General features: G+C 47.9%; 1 long non-coding RNA gene across 4 annotated transcripts in view; it reads left to right on the top strand.

Annotated features, from left to right (window-relative positions):
• The window catches only part of LOC112545292 (uncharacterized), a 61,933-nt gene that overhangs the window by 23,429 nt on the left and 16,002 nt on the right, over positions 1-22,502 (top strand). For 3 of the 4 annotated variants that reach the window (XR_012906410.1, XR_012906408.1, XR_012906407.1), the window contains 2 exons: positions 1,721-1,867; positions 7,814-8,622. This is a non-coding gene — a long non-coding RNA (uncharacterized LOC112545292). Of the gene's footprint in view, positions 1-1,720; positions 1,868-7,813; positions 8,623-19,063; positions 19,155-22,502 lie in introns of all 4 variants that reach the window. The other variant, XR_012906409.1, reaches the window with a different exon arrangement.

Genomic DNA, 22,502 nt, shown 5'->3' with positions numbered 1-22,502 from the left:
AGAGCTATGCTGCTCTCTTCATCCTGTCAGAAGAATTTCAAACAGTTTGTTAGAGTGTTCATCGTTAATTAGTTACTTTAGTCATAGTTATAGTTGTTACAGTTCTAAACGTTGATTTAAAAAAAAAAAGAAGTTTTCTGTTAGTCTTGCACAGGCTTAGGCCATGGCAAGAATGCCTGGATCACCAGGATTCAAAAAACATGATATTTGCTGCAAGGCCATGGTGGCCTTGGACGGGCAGTCTTCGGGTATGCCTAGACTACATGCCTCTGCCGATAGAGGCATGTAAATTAGACTACCCGACATAGTCAATGAAGCAGGTATTTAAATATCCCCGGCTTAATTAAAATAAAAATGGCTGCCACACTATTCAGGCTCAGCTGATCGTTGGCACAGCGAGGCAGTCAAGACGCGGATCGGTCAACAGGGAACACCTTTGTCGACTGCTCCCTTATGCCTTGTGAAACGAGGTTTACAGGAGTGGTCGACAAAGGCATTCCCTGTTGACGATACGCATCTTGACTGCCTCGCTGTGCCAAGGATCAGCTGAACTGGCACAGTGCGACGGCCATCTTTATTTTAATTAAGCCGGGGATATTTAAATCCCCACTTCATTGACTATGTCGGGTAGTCTAATTTACATGTCTCTGTTAGCAGAGGCATGTAATCTAGACGTACCCTTCATGTATACGCTGTTTGGGTAAAAATGTTGGGTAAAAACGTGTGCACTCACAGCCAGGGACCAGAGAGACAGAGAAATGCACCTGAGAATGTTACTTTTCAATAAGGCGCTTCAACCCACCAAGACGTCCCTGGCTGATAAGTAGCGAGCAGTGCCTCAGAAGCGCAGAGCATCTTCCCCAGGGACAGCCCCAGTGAAAAAGATAAGGGCGTCCCCAACACTTTCTTTACCAGCCACTCTGGTCAGTAGAGTTACTCTAAGAGACAAGTTGGGAACGTCTAGCTCCTCCTCTAGCAGCACAAAGGCAGTTACAACGTCAAAACAGAAAAAGGCACCAACCTTGGTGCCAACATCAAAGGCACTGACCCCGGTGCCGACATCAAAGGCTCCTACCCCAGTGCTGATGGCAAGGGCACCAGCATCACCTAAATCCGTCTCTGCACCAGCTGTACGGTTCATCGCAGCACCAACAACATCGGCACCGCTGGCACAGGCTAGTGCAGAACCACCAGTGCATTCATCAGCACCAAAGGATATCGGTGCGTGGCCGGCCCCGAGGAAGGCTACGGCAAAGACAGATGCACAATGCATTTTCCCTTCTCCCTCACCAACCTTTTCTCCAGCACTGTCTCCATCCCCACCAGCACCGAGTTCTCCAGTACTGAGTGTCTGCTTGGAAGACCAGGTTCCGCAATCCTATCCTACCCAGTGGAAATCCCCATCTCCAAGTCACACAATGTGGCACAGGGACCATGGCTATTATGAGAGGTATTTTTCACCTTCATCACCATCTCTCAGTTGTCCTCAGTCACCTTCACTGTCCCCATGCTCAAGGTATTACTCAAGCCATAGGAGTATAGTCTCCTCCAAATAATCCTCTCCCACACGGTCAGATCATTATTATGATTACCATTCCAGATTATATTATCCATAGCATTGTTGTCATAGATCGTACTTGCATAGTTGGTCCTCTTGCTGCCACCTCATTCTCTTCCCATCTCGGTAACAGACTGCCACTTACCTTCTATGCCTCCTTAGAGCCCGACTCATCTGTCACACCATTCGGATCCTGAGGAGGGCCAGCTATCAGAGGCGGAGGATCAGCAGCCTGAAGTGTTAACCACTGATCTTTCTTCCTCTTCACTGGATGAAGCAATAATTCCAGAATAAACAGAAGAACTGATGGTTGGTATATTTTGTGTGGACATATTCACTACCTCAAAGAGGCTAAAGCAAACAAAGATACAAGAAATGCTGCAGAATATCATAGATGGGATGGTCCAGGCTTTCACCAATGGGTCATGTTGATATACCTGCTGAAGATTGAACATGCACCTTATTTTATACCCCTTGTCCTGCACACTTGCATGTCCAGTGACCATATGTAGGTTGCCTCATGGCCCCCTGTCCATGAGTGGTATTCTGGGGAATTGTAATTGGGGTTCTGAGTGTTGACATAAGCTCTTGGTGCCTAAATACAGTTTCCAGTATTTCACATTAATGTGTTGACTTCATAGAATCGTAGAACTGGAAGGGACCTCGAGAGGTCATTGAGTCCAATCCCCTGCCCTCACAGCAGGACCAAGCACCTTCTAGACCAGTGGTCACCAACCTTTTTACAACCAAGTTCACTTTTTAAATGACAGACCAAGCCAAGATCTACCGCCCTGCCCCTTCCTTGAAGCCCCGCCCTCTCTATTCTCCTCCTCTCCATCACTTGCTATCCCCAATCCTTATACTGCTGCTTATTTTTTTTATTATTATTATTATTCTGTAGGAAGAGGTTTTTCCAAAATTTGGCCTGTCTACACTGGACCAAATGTTAGAAAAAAAACCCCTTCTTTTGGAAGCCACCTTATTCCTTGTGGAAAGAGGAATATAGGGGTTACCAAAAGAGCCTGTTTGCTCTTCCACTAAAAAAGCGGAAGAATAAATGCAACCCTGGATGCAGAAGAGTTTTTCTGGGATATCTCCAGAATCCTGAAAAACTCCTGCAGTCTAGCTGGACCCTTGCTGTGTTGAGACAGGATGTGTAGGCTCTGGGGTGGGAATGAGGGATTTGGGTGTGGGAAGGGGTGAGAGGTGCAAGCTCTGGGAGGAAATCTGGATGCAGGAGGGGGTGGAGAAGGGGACACTAGCTCGGGGAGGGGGCTCCAGGCTGGGCAGTGTTGGGATACTAAGCAAGCCACAGGCTTGCGGATGTGAGGGTGCAGGAATTTGGGTTGGGATATGTGAGGGGCTGAGGGCATGAGGTTCCAGTGTTTGATAGGCTCAGATCTAGGGTCTGGGGAAGGGGGAGTGCAGGAGTGGTTGTGGCCAGATGGGGGCTTGGCCCCAATTGGGGGTTTGTTGGCCACTATGTTAAACACAAAAAGTTTCTGCATTGTCTTTCTTTATGAGAATGGCAGGGAACCTGCCTTGAGTCAGGTGTCACTGACCCATAGAAAAGTCGTTTGGGAGCAGGGGACACAGTACTGGGGAGGAGTGCTAGTGGGTTCTGGAGCAGGGAACAGGGTGCCAGTGGGGGCAGGGTGCCAGGACAGGTTTCTGCAGCAGGGGACAGGGTGCTGGGGGGGACAGGTTTCTGTAGTAGGAGACAGGGTGCCATAAGGAACTGGTTTCTGCACGGGGGGCAGGGTGCCGGGGGACAAGTTTCTGCAGGGAGGGGCAGGTTTCTGCAGCGCGGTCGGGGGGGCAAGGGAGAGGGAACAGATGACCAGGAGGGCGGGGGACAAGTTTGGGGCAGAGGAGAGGGAACAAGGTTGGGGGCAGGGAGTTCCCTACACCAGCCACAGAGGGAAGCCTCTGACCCGTGCTCCCTCCAGCCTGGCTGCCCTGCGGTCAGTCCGGAACAAAGAAAAGCGGCTGCCCGGCCAGCTGGCCAGGGTGCTCAGCCAGGGTGCCACCAAGCTCCACCTGGGCAGGCGCAGAGGGGAAGCCGCCCGATCAGCTGGAGCGTGGTTCAGCCTCCTCTGGGCTGAACACCACAGCCAGCAGGCCAGGCAGCTTCTCCTCTGCGCCAGCCCACGTGGAGCGTGGTGCACCCTGGCTGAGCGCCATGGCAAGCTGTCCGGGCAGCTGCTTCTCTTCCCTCCAGCCTGGCTGCCCTGCACTCAGCCCAGGGAGGCTGCGCCTAGCTCCAGCTGTGAAAGCCACAGTCAGCTGGCTGGGGTGTTTCAGCCCTCCTGACCTTCCAGCTCCCACCATTCCTCGTAGCTACTCACCTGTGTTGTTGCTCAGTGAGTAGCTGCTCCTCAAATGAGGAAATCTAATGTAAATGTACTGCGCAGGTGCGCAGTTCAGAGAGGGCTCGAGCTACTCTTAGAGCCCCTGAGATCTACCGATAGCTCACGATCTACTGGTTGGTGACCCCAGATCTAGACCATCCCTGATAGATGTGTATCCAACCTGCTCTTAAACATCTCCAGTGCTGGAGATTCCACAACCTCCCTAGGCAATTTATTCTAGTGTTTAACCATCCTGACAGGTAGGAAGTTTTTCCTAATGTCCAACCTAAACCTCCCTTGCTGCAGTTTAAGCCCATTGCTTCCTGTCCTGTCCTCAGAGGCCAAGAAGAATGATTTTCCCCTTCCTCCCTGTGACACCCTTTTAGATACTATACACGGCTCCTTTTTGCACAAAAAAACCCCCCTCTTGTGCAAGAGCCGTTCTGCTTTTTTTCAGTGGCTCTTGCGCAAGAGGGGGGTTTTGCACAAAAAGCAGTGTAGATGGCTCCTTTTTGCACAAAAGCGTCTTGCACAAAAACAGAACTCTTTAATTATGCAAATGAGGCATGGTGATATTCCACACTTCACCTCATTTGCATATTTTTTTGCGCAAGAGAGGGCAGTGTAGATGTAGCCTTGCTCTCTTAATAAATACTTCACTACATTCCCAAAACTCAGTTCTAATATAATTTATGAAGCCCCTTTTCTCCTCCATAGTTTCCTCTGGGTCTAATGTGGTAGTGAGTGTTAGTGCTCATGATTATAGCATGAGCACTCACGATGGAGATTGTGAGATGGTTTTAAGTGTTGAGCAATTTGGCCTTTATGGGCAGGGGCCCCATTTTGTTGACAGACTTCCTGTTTCCCTTTCTGGTAAGATGTTTTAAAATATGGCTCCCTTGAGGGGTTTTTTTAACAAAACTGCAGTAAGGTTTATTTTTAGACCATGCCTTTCACTCCGGGGAGCAGAGGTATTCTCCTTTCCCTGGGTCTTATATACTTCCAAAGTTTTGAACTCAGCATATTCATCAGCAATTTTTGCTACTTTTAAAATTCTGGAAGGTTTTTTATCGCACCTATTTTTACCTCATCAGTGATTATCCATAATAATTGTTTTGTACTGCCAAATCTAACAGCTTATCAAAGTTACTATCAGCACCTGCTCCAAAAATCTATTTTTCACGTAACTGTAGCTTATGTATATATTCTATGTAGGTTTCGTCAGGCATTTTAAGATTTCTAAACTTTAAATAGTAGCACTCCAGGGTGATTTTAAACCTTTTCAATGTCATTTTTTAAAAGCTCTTGTATATCCTAGCATCCTCCATCTTCATTTCATTAAATACCTGTCTGACTTTTCCAGTCAGCCTAGTTAAGAGGACTGGCATCCATTTATTCTCTGCAATTTTATGGAGAGCACACTGGTCAACGGTGGATAGGAATGACTGAGTGCAGTCAAATTCCTGGTAAACTGGGCAGGCTTTTCCCCATTCCCTGATGTTGAGAGGGGATGCACCCACAGACTAAGAGTGGTTCTTTTACCTGTCCGGGATTTTAAACTGCAATGCACAAGTTTCTTTCTCAGCCACTAGCTGCTCCATGCATCACAAGGAGGATTCCTTCTCCAGCTCAGTTCCGTCATTTTTATTTTATGCTTATGTTGTTGTTCGGCTACTTGCAACATAATAGCTAATATGGGTGGATAATATTTCAGAAGTTATGTACTGACACAGGAAATTATGTTCTTAAAGCCTTGAAAATGAAAACAAGGTGATAGACTTAGTTTCTACATCCAAGGGATTGTAGACAGATCTCTCTCTCTTGACTTTTGGATTGTCTCTCTCACAGCGTAAGCTTTATGCCCAAATAAGACTTTGTCTTTAAAGTGCCATATGAATACGCGTTTTTGCAGATACCGACTGGCATGGCTACCCCTCTGCTATTAATTAAGATTACAAAACCTCCAGGAAGAAGCACACAGCAAGAGGTGCCAGAGTTATGATCAGATGACTGTTTGATGTAATTGGGATTGCAAAGAGACACACTGTCTTTTCTCTCCTCAATGAGAAGATACTCTGTGTTGTACCTTATGAAATTAGTTCCACAGCCAGGCATTGGCAAATACCTTGTTAATTAATATCTCGGTTCTAAAATGTGTAGCGTGCATCTTATGGTTTTATTTTACATTGAACCATTTCTTTCCATTACTTTTGCTTGCTTCTCATATCTCTATACTTAGTGCAAATGTGTGTGTTTATTTATCAATAAAATAGCTAAGTGCTCAGTGATGAGCAGAGACTGTAAGTGAAACAACAAAGCAACAAATCTGTGACTACTGAGAGTATCCAGTGAAACAGGCGAGACGCTGCACAGGAACGCTTAGTGGTAGTGACATTTGAAGCATGCTCATCAATAACCTACAGAAGAACAGGAGTGCTTGTGTTACCCATGTCTGGAGGAGTCAGGGTCCCGGCACGCAAAAGATATGGATGAGACTTCCTCACTGTAAGGACAAGTTGTAGTGAAGTACCTCAAAACTCTGGGTACTCTCAGGAAGCATCACATCTCATCTGTTGTCTCTTGTCTCGTGCTTCAGTTATAAGCCTTCAAACAGGGAGTGTCTTCTATGCTGTGTGTTACCATCGAGCACGATCGGGTCCTGGTCCACAGCCGGGGTCTCTAAGTAATTGCACAGCATAAATGATAAAATGTACAAGTACACATTAACACAGTGGTGGGCGTCCTGTGGACTGAGAGACACGTGGCTCATCGAGCTTGTTTGTGTGGCCTGAGACACATTCGTTGCCACGTGCAGGGTTGCCAGATTCTGCTGGTTTCTGTGCATGCCATTTTTATCTGACTGGTATTACTAAAATGATATGACTGTAAAGCAAGGGCACCTGAAGTGGGGTGCATGGTGATTGCACACAACATGGATTGTGAGAGCTGTGCACACCCTTTGCATCCAACCAAAATGCTGTTGTGGTTCAGTTGGCGTACCCTGTAAATTCTGAGTATGCCAGTGCAGTTAGCAAAACTACCCCATCCCAAGGGACCATCGTGGTTTTGACAATCTTGTGGCCCACTGAGATGGGGGAAGGCCACTCACTAGCCTAGATTGACCATCACTGTATTAATATCTCTTCAACACCAACACAAAGCTTCTGATTGCAAAACTAGCAGCATAAGCTAACTGTGGTTATTCAGCATTTTTCTCTTTCCAACTGTGCCCAACGAGCAGAAATTCTTTAATGGCGCATTTGCTCCCAGCAGGGAATTAGAAGGCAAAGTACAGAAATAACCACAATAAAATTACCCTTCTGATTGTCTAATGCCTGTCTTTTCTTCCCCTAGAAGAGATGGCCATGTTTTCTAATTGACAGATGATTCAGACTCTGTCAAAGGAGATACAGTTTAAGCACAGCGCTAGCTCTTGGGGGTGGGAGGGACATGGTACCTCACTTAATGATCCCTCAGGGATGTGGACTATTAATAATTAAAAGAACCACTCCACCTGTCTTCAGCCAACCAGCTCCATTTTCATATTATGTGTAGTTTATTTCCCTCTGGTCCCTGAGGGCAGCATTTAATGCATTGAACACAAGTAGGTCAATAAAATGGAGAAATGATTAGTAAAATTCTGTCCCTCCCACATGAATTTTGTGTAATCCCTGGTCAAAAGAATAAGCATTGCATTGTCACTGTTTTATGTATGTATTCTTTCAGAGGGAATGCTGTGATTCTTCCCTTTTTTATGTTATTTCATCTCTGTCCGTCATGCAGGTGTTTAGCTATTTGGAGAGTCTAGTAGCTTGTTATGACAATTTGGAAGCTCTATTGTGGCTGTAAAGTGTTAGCAAATGTGGAATGGTTCTACTAAATCTGGTTCTTCTGTGTTCTGCAGCTTCCAAGAGTTGTGCCAGAGAGCTGAGCCATTTAAGGGACACAGCCAGCCTTTCCAGATTAACGCAGCACTTCAGTTTACTAGAACTGAAGGAAGTTACAGACCTATTATTTCCAGTCTGTTTACTTTGTGCATTTTACAGCACTTTGGGGACAGTGTGTTTCATGCCCCTCCCTATTTATAGCAAGTTTTTTTAAATCTTGTTTTAAATGTGCGGACGGATGTGACCTCAAAACAGAACTGTGTTGGGAACAGAACAAGATGACAGGAGCAGCAGGGGACCAGACTAAGACAGCAGTCTGAAGTTTGGTCTCGGAGAATTACAATTTGCCTCCATCAACCTTCTACACCAGATAACCCCAATCAAGAAAGTAGAGCAGAGAGTTGCCAAGGATGGATTCCTCAAGGCAAATCTGAACATTTTTTTTTTTAAATCTCACTAAGAAGGGAAGCCTATCTGATTGCAAGTAAGGACATGGCACCCAAAACAGGCGGGAATAATAAGGCTGAAGAGCCAAATGGTCACACCAAGATGGACCTCAGGAAGTGATTCTCTTGAGTTGAAGGTTTTGAGAAATTATCAGATGTTTAAGAGTCAAGCAGAAAAGAAAGAAGTTCCTGACTTAGCAGGTTAAGATCCTGTGTTAGAAACTTAAGGAGAAACATTTGAGAGTGTGTATGTGTGCCTATCCATGTGAGTCGAGAGAGACACAAGATTTAACTTCAGTGAGATGATACAGAAGACAGGAGGAGAAAAGGTTAGACGTTAAAGGTCTGCCTGAAAGTGCTGCAGAAGGAAACCCCATCAGGTATGTTAAGCCCATAGCGGCAGTTGTTAAATCTGAACTTGTGAAGGTGGTGAAAGTGGACTAAGCATGTAGGTTTCAATTCCATCAGCTTGTGCCTCATAACAGATCCAAAGATCTGATTGTGAAGTTTCATCTTTGTCAACAAAGATTTAATTATGAAAAACCAGAAAGTTGCCAGAGCTTACAGCAATGGCAGAAGTAAAGCTGAATAAGAGGACTCAGATATCTGAGAAGTAACTTAATCATTAACCAGAAAATATTTGTTAAGAATAAATCGCTGATCACTATGATAATGTTGTAAAGAACATAAGAACGGCCATACTGGGTCAGAGCAAAGGTCCATCTAGCCCAGCATCCTGTCTGTGGCCAATCCCAGATGCCTCAAAGGGAGGGAACACAACAGGTAATCGTCACGTGATCCCTCTCCTGTCATCCATTTCCAGACAAAGAGAGGCTAGGCACACCATTCCTACCTATCCTGGCTAATAGCTATTGATGGACCTAACCTGCAGGAATCTATCTAGCTCTTTTTTGATCCCTGTTAAAGTCCTAATCTTCACCACATCCTCTGGCAAGGAGTTCCACAGGTTGACTGTGTGCTTACTGAAGAAAAACTTCCTTTTGTTTGTTTTAAACCTGCTGCCCATTCATTTCATTTGGTGACCCCTAGTTCTCATATTGTGGGAATAAGTAAATAACTTTTCCTTATTCATTTTTTCCATACCCGTCATAGACCTTTGTCATATCCCCCCTTAATTTCCTCTTTTCTAAGAAAGTTGTATTAAGTTTAAATGGAGTGATCATAACTATGATAGCTGGTTCTGTATCTTAAAATATAGAGAAAATAAAAAATAAGGGGGAAGTGGGTGGCTGAGTAGCAGGCTGGGGGATGGAGTGGGATTCTGAGGTGTTCTGTATATCCATCAGTAACTCAAAGGGATCTGATGGTAATTTGTCCCTAATGGTGGGGATAGAGGTATAATAGGTAGCGAGAACTTCTTTATATTGCAAGAGAAGCAGCCCATATACTCGTGGGACTTGAACAGCTAGCTGTTCATGGATCAACAAATTGCAAGAGTTTGGGAACTGATTGTACCAGGAGGGACGTATTTGATTTAAAGTATGTTAGGAAAAGACCTAACCTCATTTAGTTGTGCTGAATCACATTACAAAGATTCAAAGGGGTAGCCACGTTAGTCTATAACTTTAAAAATAAGTAGTCCTGTGGCACCTTAAAGACTAGCAAATGCATATATATCTAGTATCAGGAGCTTTCATGGGCAAAACCCACTTCCTCGGATCAGCTTAAAAGATTGTTATTGATTATATTCATATTACTAGACATGGGGAAGTATAATAGGCCAGGGAAGGCTCTTCTGTCTCCGCAGTGCAGCTGCCAGACATTACATTGTGGGTTTAGTTTTTGCTTTATTATGTCTATGGCCCTACCAAATTCTTGGTCCATTTCACAGCCGCAGGGTTTGAAAGTTGGTACATTTTACATTTTCGGCTATTTGAACCTGCAATTACACAGTATTGTAACCGTGGGGTCTTGACCCAAAAGAAGATTATGGGTGGGGGGATCACAGACCTGTTATAGGGGACTATGGGATTGCCATCCTTACTTCTGTGCTGCCTTCAGAGCTGGAATCTGAAGGCAGCAAACACAGAGCCTCCTGCAGCCATAGGACGTTTCAAGAAGTAAAGGTGGTTCTGATCTCCCCAATGCTGCTTGGAGTGCCCCAGTCGGGCTCCTCGCTGCTAGTCTTGGCCAGCTTGGGAAAGACATTACTTGCCCTTCCTCTCATTGGCTGCTCTTGGGTACCTCTTCCAGCTGCAGGAAGCTCTGCACTCCCTGCCCCACACTCACGTCTTGCCCCCATCAGTCTACAGCTGCAGGGAGAAGGGCCCCTTCCAGATGCAATGATTAGCTTGTTTCAGTAAGATAAAAAAAGGCTGTGTGAACCTAGACAGGATTTATAGACACTTTACAGCAGCAAATAACACTGAAGGTGCTCCAAGCAGCACAGGGAAGCCTCCTTCAGCTGTGGGAACCTCCAGCTGCTTCCCAGTTCCAGAGAGCATCCTGCAACAGGAGGAGGCACCTGGAGGTGGATCTGGTCTCCCCTAGCAGCTATGCAGGATTGGGACAAGTTTGTCCCTCTCCTGCTCAGTCTGAGCTAGGAGCTCCCAGCAGCACAGGTAGATAGGATCCAAACTCCACAAGTCTCTTCTGGCTGCAGGAACCTCAGGCTACTGCTCAGTCCTAGAGAGTGTCCTGCAGCAGAGGGAGTCATACAGAAGTGGGTCTGGACTGGTCTGGCCCTTCTGTGCCCAGCTGGAGCGGTGAGCTCTCTTTACTGAGATGCTCCTAGGAACAAGGAGACATCCGATTTCATGGGGAAGGGCTTATATCATGTTCCATGACGTTTTTCAGGACTGTGAAATTGGTAGGGCCATAATTCTGCCCCAAGCAGGTTCTGGGGAGCTGAGGAGGCAGTATGTTCTGTTCAGCTTCCTGGGGTCATCAGTATCTCCCTGGAGACATTAGTAATGAACCCAGGAAGCTGACTAGCAAATGCCACCTCCTCAGCTGCCCCAGAGCCTGCATGAGCCAGAGCAAAAGCTCAGGTTCTTCATTGAGAAGAGATGCTGTCAGGCTGCAGCTTTTCTTGTGTTGTTCGGGGAGCGGAGACTGTGACTACCTTGGAGTTCCTGGCAACTTGGGAGAGGGCAGGGTTCCTTCAGGCAAGTGGGGACTTGGGCCTCTAGGCAGCTCGGGGTGCTAGCTGCCAGGGGAGGGGCAGTGGCTCAAGGTTCTAGCTATGATTAGGTGTGCTGTGCAGCGGCTCGGGGCTCCAGGGGCAAGGGTCAGGGATGCTGTGGTGGCTCAGGGTGCCAGCTGTGGGCCGGTGAGTTGTGCGGTGGCTCAGGGCACCAGCTGTGGGTAGTGGTGTGGAGGAGGTGGGGTGGCAGCTGAAGGGGGAGGGTGGTGTGGCAGCTTGGGGCTCCAGCTGCCAGGGAGGCTCCACATGGTGCCATACCAGAGGGATCCATGTTGTTATTTACTTGCTGCCGAGAGAACTCTCAATAGGGGAGTGGAATGTCTGTTTGAACTCATGTTCCATATGGACATTTGGCCCCTGTTCCTTGAAGAGATGCTTGCTATTTACACCAGCCTGTCATGGGGTGTCTAGGCATTGCTCACTGGTACTTCCTTTGGGCGATTCTAGGGATTAGCTCCTCCTTGTCCAGCATCCCCTTTCTTCTCTTCCACTGTTGCTGGTGTCCTGCTTTGGGCTATGTCTACACTCTCAGCTTCTTGCTTGAGAAATATGCAAATGAGGCTAAGCGTGGAATATTGCGGATCCTCATTTGCATACCTAATGAGCTGCCATGTTTGCAGAAGAGACTCTTGTGCCAGAAGGAGCTGTCTACACTGCCCCTACTTGTGCAAGAAAACCCTCTCGCACAATGCCATTATTCCTGAAAATAATCAGCATAACAGCATTGCATGAGAGGGTTTTTCTTGAACAAGAAGAGGTGGTGTAAACAGCTCCTTCTGGCGCAAAAGACTCTTCTGCAAAAATGGTGGCTCATTAGGTATGGAAATGAGGCTCCACAATATTCCATGCTTAGCCTCATTTGCATATTTCTTGTGCAAGAAGCCGCGAGTGTAGACATAGCCCTGGAGTTGCAGTGTGGCAGCTTTGTGACTTTCTGGGGAGTCTTTTCAAGGCTCTGCACCACTGCCTGATTAGGTCACTCCCACAGTGACTCGGGCACTTCTGCTTGCTGCTCCTAGCATATGCATTGGATATTAGAGGAACAGGGCAGCCCCTCTACTCAGGGCCCTATAGCAAGCAGTTAAGGTCTGCAGCTACATAGGTCTGGACTACTTTCTGCTGTGCTCCTCCAAGCTTTTCATTCTCCAGCCTTCTTTGTCAGCCCTTCCTCTTAGAGTCCCTCTCTCTTTTTTCAAGGGTTTCTCTCTTGCCCCAGCAAGGAGGACTACAAGCTTTCCCCTACTGACATGGTTCCTATTCTCCTGACATTACAGAAGCACTGCCTATTTCCCAGCTGAGCTTCCTCCTCATTAATGCCCTCCACACAGATCACATCTCCCCCGTTTGCAGCTGATTGGGCTGGGACGGAGAGTTACCATACCACACAGCCTAGAAGCAGCTGCAGAGGCCAGTGTTCCCTCTAATTGCTTGAATCTCAGAGCCAGTATCTCCTCCGTTTGGGGGAGGGGGCCTTAAGATGCAGATGGGCATGTGCCCAGCCATCTCCTAGCTTTTCAATAGGCACAGAAGCTGGTGAAGTTAAATTTCCCCCTTTTGAATTGCACAGAGGAAGAGATGGAGATATCACTCTTGCCTTTGTTTTCTGCAGTAAGAAAATAGCTTTGTTTAGCATTAATGTAATTTTTTAAAATTTGACCTGAGGATTTCCCTAAAACCAGTAGTAAATAAATTCAAGGCTCTATAAGCGTATGCTCCAATACATCTGTTAGCCTATAAAGTGCTACAGGACTCCTTGTCGCTTTTGATGGTTCTATAAGTTTTCTGTGAATTCAGATATCAAGATAGGACTCTATGATGCACAGAAAACCTTCGTCATTCGTGGTGGCTGCATTCCTGGCACCACCACAAATTATGAAAATCGTGAATAATGGGAGCTCCGGTGAACACTCCATGGCTCCTGAACTTGCTGCAGGGAACTCACTGTGGAGGCTGGGAGCTGTGGTGAGTTCTCCATAGCTCCTGGACCTCACCACTCTCCCCCCCCCCCCCCCCCCATCCCGTACGCCAGGACAGGAGATTCCCCATTAATATGCAGAACCACAAATAGCTTCTGTGAATCATGAGGGTCTCCTGTAGGTGTTAAACCTCTATTTCAGTAAATGAAAACAAATGATTTGTGGGAGAAATATGCAATCATATCCACAGACAAAATGAAGACGAACCAAAGTTATCGTTCTTGTTACAAAATCTTCTTCTAATCATCTGAGATGCAATGTCATCTTTTCTTATTCCATGTAAATTCTAACAAGGTGTCACAGTTTATGGCATCTGCACATGTATTTCCCTCTCTATGGTCCAGCAAGAGACACTTTTTCCTAAGCTTCTGGTTCTCTAGCCATTGCCTCGCTTGAGTGAGATACACATCCTCTTCCTCCTGAGTGGGCACTTCTAGCCTGCACAGCTCCCTGCCTGCACTGCAAATTCCCAAGCAAGAGCAGGCTTGCTTTACATACCACCTCAGAAACGATAAACAACAATTGACACAGTTTAGTTACCACACTTCTAAGCAAGTACATTTATTCTTCCGATAAAAGCACTATATACAAAGTACTATATAAAATCTACCCTAGAGATAACCCTGATTCCAACAAGGGCTCTGGCCTGCAAACAAGATGTTTTACTGTGGTTGCATACTCATAACCCCTTTTCCTCAGAACAAGAGAACAGCCTAGGCCAAGTCCTTCTAGCCCTTCCCAGGAAGAATTGCGGGATCCCCTTGGGCAAAATATCTTTTGATAAAAAAAGACGTGAAGAACCTGGGTCAGTTTTAATACAGGGTATTGAAACAAAAGTCCTTTGTCTGTTGGCCCCTGAAGAATCCACTTTCAGCCAGTAAATGTGAGCTCTCTCCAGGTGCTGGTAGCACTCTGGAGGTGTTGCAACCTGAGTGAACTTGCTTAAATCACCCCCACCGTTCTAATGCCCTGGAGAGCTCTTGCCCCCATCTCCCTGTAATTACATGCAGTCCCTGGGCCAGTTACACATAAACTTAATTCAGTAACATTTGCTCAGAATATTGCTCTATATGTTACACTGAGTGCAGCTATTTCAACAGACCCATTAAACAGGGTGGATTAGTCAAGCCCACCAGCTCAGTACTGTTAGTAGATTGAGGTGCACGAACTCAGCCAAACAGTGGGTTCTTATTTAATAGGAAAAGTGAGACAGTGTAAAGACAGTGCACTTCAAAGGGGCTTTGCAATGCGGAGTTGGGGATCACCTGGGCACTCCAGCTGATCCCCAAGGCCGCTTGCACTGCCCCTTGGCAGTGCAGCATTAATGCCTGCAATTAACAGGTTAATTTTTTTACCTTTTAATCCTGTCCTGCGTTAATCACAGGTGTTAATGCAGGTCAATTGACAGCCCTACAAATTATCATAAGAACATAAGAATGGCCATACTGGGTCAGACCAAAGGTCTATCCAGCCCAGGATCCTGTCTGCCGACAGTGGCCAATGCCAGGTGCCCCAGAGGGAGTGAACCTAACAGGGAATCATCAAGTGATCTCTCTCCTGCCATCCATCTCCACCCTCTGACACACAGAGGCCAGGGACACCATTCCTTACCCATCCTGGTTAATAGCTATTGATGAACTTAATCTCCATGAATTTATCTAGCTGTCTTTTGAACCCTGTTATAGTCCTAGCCTTTTCAACCGTCTCAGGCAAGGAGTTCCACAGGTTGACTGTGCTGTGTGAAGAACTTCCTTTTATTTGTTTTAAACCTGCTGCCCATTAACTTCATTTGGTGGCCCCTCGTTCTTATATTATGGGAGCAAGTAAATAACTTTTCCTTATTCACTTTCTCCACACCACTCATGATTTTATAGACCTCTAGCATATCCCCCCTTAGTCTCCTCTTTTCTAAACTGAAAAGTCGTAGTCTCTTTAATCTCTCTTCATATAGAACCAGAGGACTTGACTTGGAGAAGAGGACCAACATCAGTTTGTACTATTATAACATTTCTGGCATTGTTTCACTTTGCACTCGTCTGGGTAGAATAGAGAATGAGGTTGAAAGATTATAAATGTAGGAGAAATTGTTTTGAAAGCAGAGATTTTTATGCATATCTGGGGCAGCTATTAAGCCAGACTGTACTGGGATTCAGTTGATAACCACACATCACAAAGTATTGGATACCTGTTATCAAATGACCCTTGGTAATCTTCCTGGTGCTTCCTAGTGGACATGGTTACACTCCAAGAAATGAAGAATTAATCTCTTATCTGGGATGAGTTCATTTTTGCAACAATTAATGCTTTCTTGCTGATGTTTACAGTATTTGCAATGTGCAAATTGCAAATGTGCTAAAACTTACAAAATAATTATAACAAAATTCAGATGGACAAGGATGTTAAAAATCTATATATTTGAGTTTGTGCATGAGTCTGTCTGTTCTTCCTAAACAATAAGAGCTAGGATCACTAAATTCAGTACATAGCTTCTCTTATCATAAGTTAAAGCAAGGTAAGGACTTGGATGTGCCTGGAGTGGGACTGATGGTCAGAAAACTATACAGAAGAGACAGATTCACCAGGCAGGTGAAAGGGGCTGGCTGGGGGTGCAGTTGCTGTCTGGGACCACCCTAGCCCCAGGTATCCCATGTGCCCTTTGAGGAGTATGCAGGAGAACTGCAGCTCCCCCCCCCCCCCCCCATTAGTACAGGAATGCATAAAACTGTACAGAATCACCAGGCAGGTGACAGTGGCTGGCCGTCCGGGACAGCCTCAGCTCCAAGACTCCCACCCCAAGGTGCCATTGAGGGAGGGCAGGAGGAGGGGAGCCTGAAGCTCCACACACATTGCTGGCTGTTCTCCCAGGGGAAAATGCAGTTTTCTGCATTCCTCACTCTGGCTGGGGAGTGCAGAGGGTGGACGAATCTGAACCTGCCACACCCGGAGGACATGCACCTTTTCCCCGGCTGTGCCTGCTGGAGCTCCAGGGCCATGGAGCGGCACCTTCTCACCTGGTCCCAAGCTGCTGCATTGAGAGAGAAGGATGGGGTTGTCCTCTGTCCCCGGAGCAACCTGCACCCTGAACCCATCATCCCCCACCTCACCATTTTATTTTCCAAAAAACAAAAATGAATTAGTTAAGGACCTGAGCAGCAATGGGAAAATCTTCTAGTAAATAAATAAAAAGGACTAAACAGAGTACTTGAAAGTGCTGCTGCAGGAGCTGTCCTGCACTTACCTCCCACAAGATAGGTTACATACCTTGATGGGTCTTTACCTCTCTCACGTGTATGGCTTCTATCCAAAACTTGGCATTCACCTGTAGAAACCACCACTAGCTTCATCAAGAGTTTGCCCTAATTAGGAGTTCTGTGATTGCAACAATGGCCTCACTTCTGTGTGCTTTGAGTTTTAACATCAGAGACCACAGTTAATGCATAACACAACCCAGCCTCTCCGTGCGGTTCATATTAGGTATGTAAGCAACCAGTCAATTACAGGCAGTCCCCAGGTTACGTACAAGATAGGGACTGTAGGTTTGTTCTTAAGTTGAATCTGTATGTAAGTCGGAACTGGTGTCCAGATTCAGCCGCTGCTGAAACTGACCAGCAGCGGCTGAATCAGGACGCCTGGGGCAGAGCAGCTGGGGTGCTGCCGGGTTGGTCTAGTAGTGCCCAGAGCGGCGCTGCGGGACCAACCAGCAGCGCCGCAGCTGCTCTGCCCCAGGGTCCACAACAAAAGCCTGGTCTGCTGGGGGGGGGGGCACACTAGCTGCACCCCCCCCTCAGCAGACCAGGGACACGGGGAGCAAAGCCGCAGCGGCGGGGTGCCACGCCTCTGAGGCTTTGCTCTGGCGCAGGACCCGCCGCCACTGCGGCTTTGCTCCCGGTGCCCCTGGTCTGCTGGAGACGGTCCCCAGCAGACCAGGGGCACCGGGAGCAGCTTTTCTCGCCCCGGAGGTCGAGGTGGCGGACTGCTGCCTGCGAGCTCCGGGGCGAGAGAGCCCCGTTCGTAAGTGCGGATCCGACATAAGTCGGATCCGCGTAAGTCGGGGACTGCCTGTAGTCAATTGCCCGATAAGCCTAGGTTTATCAGGTAGTCAAGTGACTACTTGACTACTCACTTTCCCCTCCACTCGCTGCCTCTGTAACAGAGTCAGCAAGGGTGGGGGGACGCAGGAGCCAATGCTGGGGTGGAGCCAGCTTAAAAGCCAATTTCCCCCTTGCACCATCTCCGCAGTGTAGGGGTGGGGAGCAGGGGAGGCAGAGCTGCAGCAGTTCCAGAGCTGGCATGAGGCAGGACTGCTCAATCCTGGTTCATGCCGCCCCAGGAACTATTCCCACTACAGCTCCACACTTTAAATATACTACATTTAAAATGCAGAGCCACAGCAACAGTGAGTGCCCCCCTTATCGACTAATCGAGTAGTCAATGGAAATTCCATCAACTACTCAATTAGCTTATTAACCATTTCTTAACACCCTTAGTTCATATGATAGACACTGCATTGTACTTACTGTTGAAGATCCCATTGTAATAGATACACTACAGAAAGGTAAATACAGGCAGTCCCCGAGTTACGTGGATCCGACTTACGTCGAATCCGCAGTTACGAATGGAGTTTGCTGCCCGTCTCCCTGGTCTGCTGGAGACCAACAGACCAGGGAGACGGGAAGCAAAGCCTCTGAGGACGCCGGCAGCGGGACAGCCGCGGCGCATCTGGGCTGTCCGCTGCCCGCGTGCTCCGCGGCTTTGCTCCCCGTCTCCCTGGTCTGCTGGTCTCCAGCAGACCAGGGAGATGCAGAGCAAAGCCGCGGAGGACCCGTGGTGCGTCTTGGTCCCCCGCCCGCATCTCCCTGGTCTGCTGGGGGGGGGGGGGGCGCAGCTAGTACGCCCCCCCCCCCCAGCAGTCCAGGTTTTTCTCCGGACGCCTGTGGTAGAGCAGCTGGGGTGCTGCTGGTTGGTCCCGCAGCACCGCTCTGGGCGCTACTGAACCAACCCGGCAGCACCCCAGCTGCTCTGCCCCAGGCGTCCCCAAGTCAGCTGCTGTTTAAACTGACCAGCACTGACTACAGGAAGCCCGAGGCAGAGTTGCTCTACCCCGGGGCTTCCTGGAATCAGCCGCTGATCAGTTTCAGCAGCAGCTGACTTGGGGACGCCTGGGGTTCTTAAGTTGAATCTGTATGTAAGTCAGAACTGGCGTCCAGATTCAGCTGCTGTTGAAACTGATCAGAGGCTGATTCCAGGAAGCCCGGGGCAGAGCAACTCTGCCTCCGGCTTCCTGTAGTCAGCCGCTGGTCAGTTTCAGCAGCGGCTGAATCTGGACGCCAGTTCCAACTTACATACAGATTCAACTTAAGAACAAACCTACAGTCCCTATATTGTAACCCGGGGACTGCCTGTATTGTCTCTCACTAAATTGTATATTGATAGAAATGTAGCCGTGTTAGTCTGGTGTAGCTGAAACAAAATACAGGACTATGTAGCACTTTAAACCATCTTGTTAGTCTTTAAAGTGCTACATAGTCCTAAATTGTATATTGTATGGGTAATTGCTCGTGTATCACGCTGTAAGTCAAACAGGCCCAGAGAAGCAGAGCATCCTTTTCCCTGATTCTCTCTAGATTGCCAGTGTCCTGTGATAGGGCCTTTTCATCATTACCATTTATTCTTTTTCAGCATTCCTTGGGGCGCAAATCCACTTCCTTTCTGATTGCTCTTTTCAGCATCCATCAGAGGGCTGACTTCAGTGAGTCCGAATGTTACAACAGTGAGTCAGTCCCCAATGTGTTACAAGTAAAGTAATGACTGGACAGGGGTAGAGTCGTTAGTGACAAATTGCATGCATTTTTGCAATGGAATCAGGCATTCTGTCCTAACAAGCAGGCAAGTCTTTGCCACTGTAGCCATCTGAGCAGCACAGTGATGTCATGATGAACTGCTGAGACACCACCCAGTTACCTATTGTATCTCACTCCAGAAGTATGACCTAATGGGCACATAAACCTGCATATGAGAGTTCTCACTTGTTGCAGTAAACTTTTTCCACAGCGAGGGGAGTTTAAAGAGAATTCAAGAAACAGTCTGAAATTTAAAGTTACACATTTGAAAGGGCAGGAGCACCATAAGGGTAGAAGCAGATAAAACAAAGCAGCAGAATACTAGCATGGTCAGAGGGATGAAAAAGAAAGGTCAGAAAGGCATAGAGCCTTGAGAATCCCAGGGGAGAGCTGGCTGGGTCAACCCCCTGTTCACTAGCCCAATATGAAGTTATTCAGCATAGGGGAAGCTTTGTGACGTGTACACAACTGTGGGAGGCTAGGCCTGAGGCTCCTTGGTGTGCTCCATGTTGTGTAGTGTGTGTGTGTGCGCGCACCTCAGACCAGACACTCTCAGGCAAACCACCCGAAACAGGCTTTTTTCTGTAATCATAGAACAGGATCACAGTTCAGCAGCCCCTCCTCTCTACTTGCAGCCTGCCTGCTGCTCCCAGTTCAGTACCTCCCGAGATCCTGCTGGGGGCAGAGGCTACAGCACAGCCCCCTTACCACGTGTTCTAACTCCCACAGTGACTAAGCCCCACAACAACCAAGTCCAGGGCTCCTCTGTAGCCCTTTCTGGTCCTACTTGTAAAAAGCATAGAACAGGATCACAGTTCAGCAGCCCCTCTCTCCCCCCCGCCCTGCATTCAGCCTGTATGCCCCCAGCAGTGACTGTGCTAAAAGCGTGATAGAGATGCAGCCGTGTTAGTCTGGTCTAGCTGAAACAAAAGACAGGACTGTGCAGCACTTTAAAGACTAACAAGATGGTTTATTAGGTGATGAGCTTTCGTGAGCCAGACCCACTTCCTCTCATCAATATGTGGAAGAAAATTGGCACAACCATATATACCAAAGGGATACAATCAAAAAAAGTGAACACATAAAATTCTTAAATCTGATTCATCAATTTTATGCGTGTTCACTTTTTTTTTATTGTATCCATTTGGTATATATGGTTGTGCCAATTTTCTTCCACATATTGATCTGAGGAAGTGGGTCTGGCCCACGAAAGCTCATCACCTAATAAACCATCTCGTTAGTCTTTAAAGTGCTGCACAGTCCTGTCTTTTGTTTGTGCTAAAAGCAGCAGAGGGGACAGCCTATCAGGAACCAGGAAGTTCTCGCAACATGCCGCAGCTTGTTGTTCCCAGGGCTGCTGTTGAAGCAACTGGACCTTGGGCTACACTTAGATTGCGCTTTCTCGCTGCGTATGTGATCTTCTCGTTCCCTTCTGAGAGATAATTGCACAGATCAGGCATAAGTGGTGTGTCAGTGTCCGTCACTAACCAACAGCTCCAGCATTATAAAGATGGCTGAACTTCCAAACATATGCTGCATCCCTGCTTACATGCAGGTTTTCTTTGCTACCGCCGACAGGCAGCACAGTTATGAAACTGCATGTGACCGGGTAGGAACCCTACTGCTTTGCTTCCTGATCACAGTTCCAGCGGCTTTAACCTGCCTCCTCTGGCTGGAAGAGCCCATTGACCTTTCCTTTCCGTGGGAGCTGACCTCAGTTCCATGCTTACCAGGCACAACCAGCCAGGCTGTTAAGGTCAGGCTTTTGCGTCAGTTGATTAGAAATGGGGGACTAAGGGGGAAATGCCCAGAATCCCTAGCTGTCCTTCACTCATGGCTTAGAAACAACCATCTCAAATAGGTTCCTTTTGCAGAAGTTGATGTGAATCTCCTGTAGTGACTCCTACTCTTAGTTGTCTTGTGCTTGTTCCCTTCACAAGTGTTTGGGTCAGGCAGTTTCTGTGGCAGCGGAAGGGGGCATGAGTCCAGCTGGCTACTCACTCAGAAAAGCAGCTTTCCGCAGTCCCTGTAAGGAAGAGTTAACGGTACCATCCATCAGAGAAACCATTTCAAACCATCTTTGTCCAACATGCTCTAGATGTTACAATGGCCCCACTGGCCACGGCCCAGTAGCAGGGCACACTTTGCCCAGGTCTCTAAATGCTGCTTACGCAAGGAGTGGGACAGGTCCCTTCCTAGGAGTAGGTGGGACGACTGGGGAGTGTGGGAAGAGCCAGTTGCTGGACCAGAGAGGCCCAGCAGCTGGGAGTGGGGCTGGCTGGGGGTCTGGAAGCAGAGGGGCTGGTAGTCAGGGCTGAAGCCAGCCTGGGGGTCCAGTTGGGCCAGCAGCCGAAAGGGAGCCTGGGAGTGGGGGCCAGTGGCCTCCTGGGAGAGCCCAGAGGCTGGCAGCAGTGGGGCTGGGATTGACCTGCCCTGGCGAACTCCCTCATGCAGGGCCGGACCGAAGAGGTTGAACCCGGGTTTCTCCTCGCTCAGACCCCAGCAAGTAACATTGTCAGTATCCAGCTCGACAGAGCATTCTGCAAGGTGCAAATGTCTTGATAATTACTGGTAATTAGTGATACATGGGGTTATTAACGGCCTCACGGTCCTTCGCAAACCTACCTTCACACTCATCTGCAACAATGGAAAGTGAACCCCGTCTAACTTGCTATTGGTCTCTGCTGCAAGAGCCAGCAAGTACATGGGGCTCAGCTAGCACGGTCCGTAGCACTTGGACAAATCCAGAGTCCAGCAGAGGAGAAAGTCAGTGACTTTACTGATCTGGTCAGTCTCAGAGTCAGACCACATGTGGCATCACAAGGCACAGTCCTCACAGGAGGCCATGCTCCCTCCCTCTCTCTGGAGAGCACTCAAGCAGTGTTTGGCAGAGCAGGGAGCAGCAGCAGGACAAGGAAAGCTGTATCTGCCTTCCACAGCAGCTCTGGGCTCCTCCCGTCCCTTTCTCGCTTCCCAGGAGCAGAGAGGCTACAGAGTTAAGGTGCAAGGACTAGCAAGATATTTGGGGGAAGGGAGAGGAGGGAGCATCCTGGGCTGGAGGGAGAAGCGGAGGTAGCCCTGAGCTGTGGGGCTCTTCAAACAAAGGGAAGGTCCACTCACTCCTCCCCACCCCTGCAAACAAACAAAAGACATTTCTGCTCCCTACAAGAGAAATGGAGGGAGGAGCAGGGTCCCGAGCTGCTGATGCAGAAGCAGGGAAGAGAAGGGAGCCTGGCAAAGACAGCATCATGAATGGAAAGCATGGTGACTGAATGGTA

The sequence above is a fragment of the Pelodiscus sinensis genome, chromosome 11 (assembly GCF_049634645.1).
Source record: "Pelodiscus sinensis isolate JC-2024 chromosome 11, ASM4963464v1, whole genome shotgun sequence".
Classification (NCBI taxonomy): domain Eukaryota; kingdom Metazoa; phylum Chordata; order Testudines; family Trionychidae; genus Pelodiscus; species Pelodiscus sinensis.
This window is presented reverse-complemented; position numbering and strand designations above follow the sequence as displayed.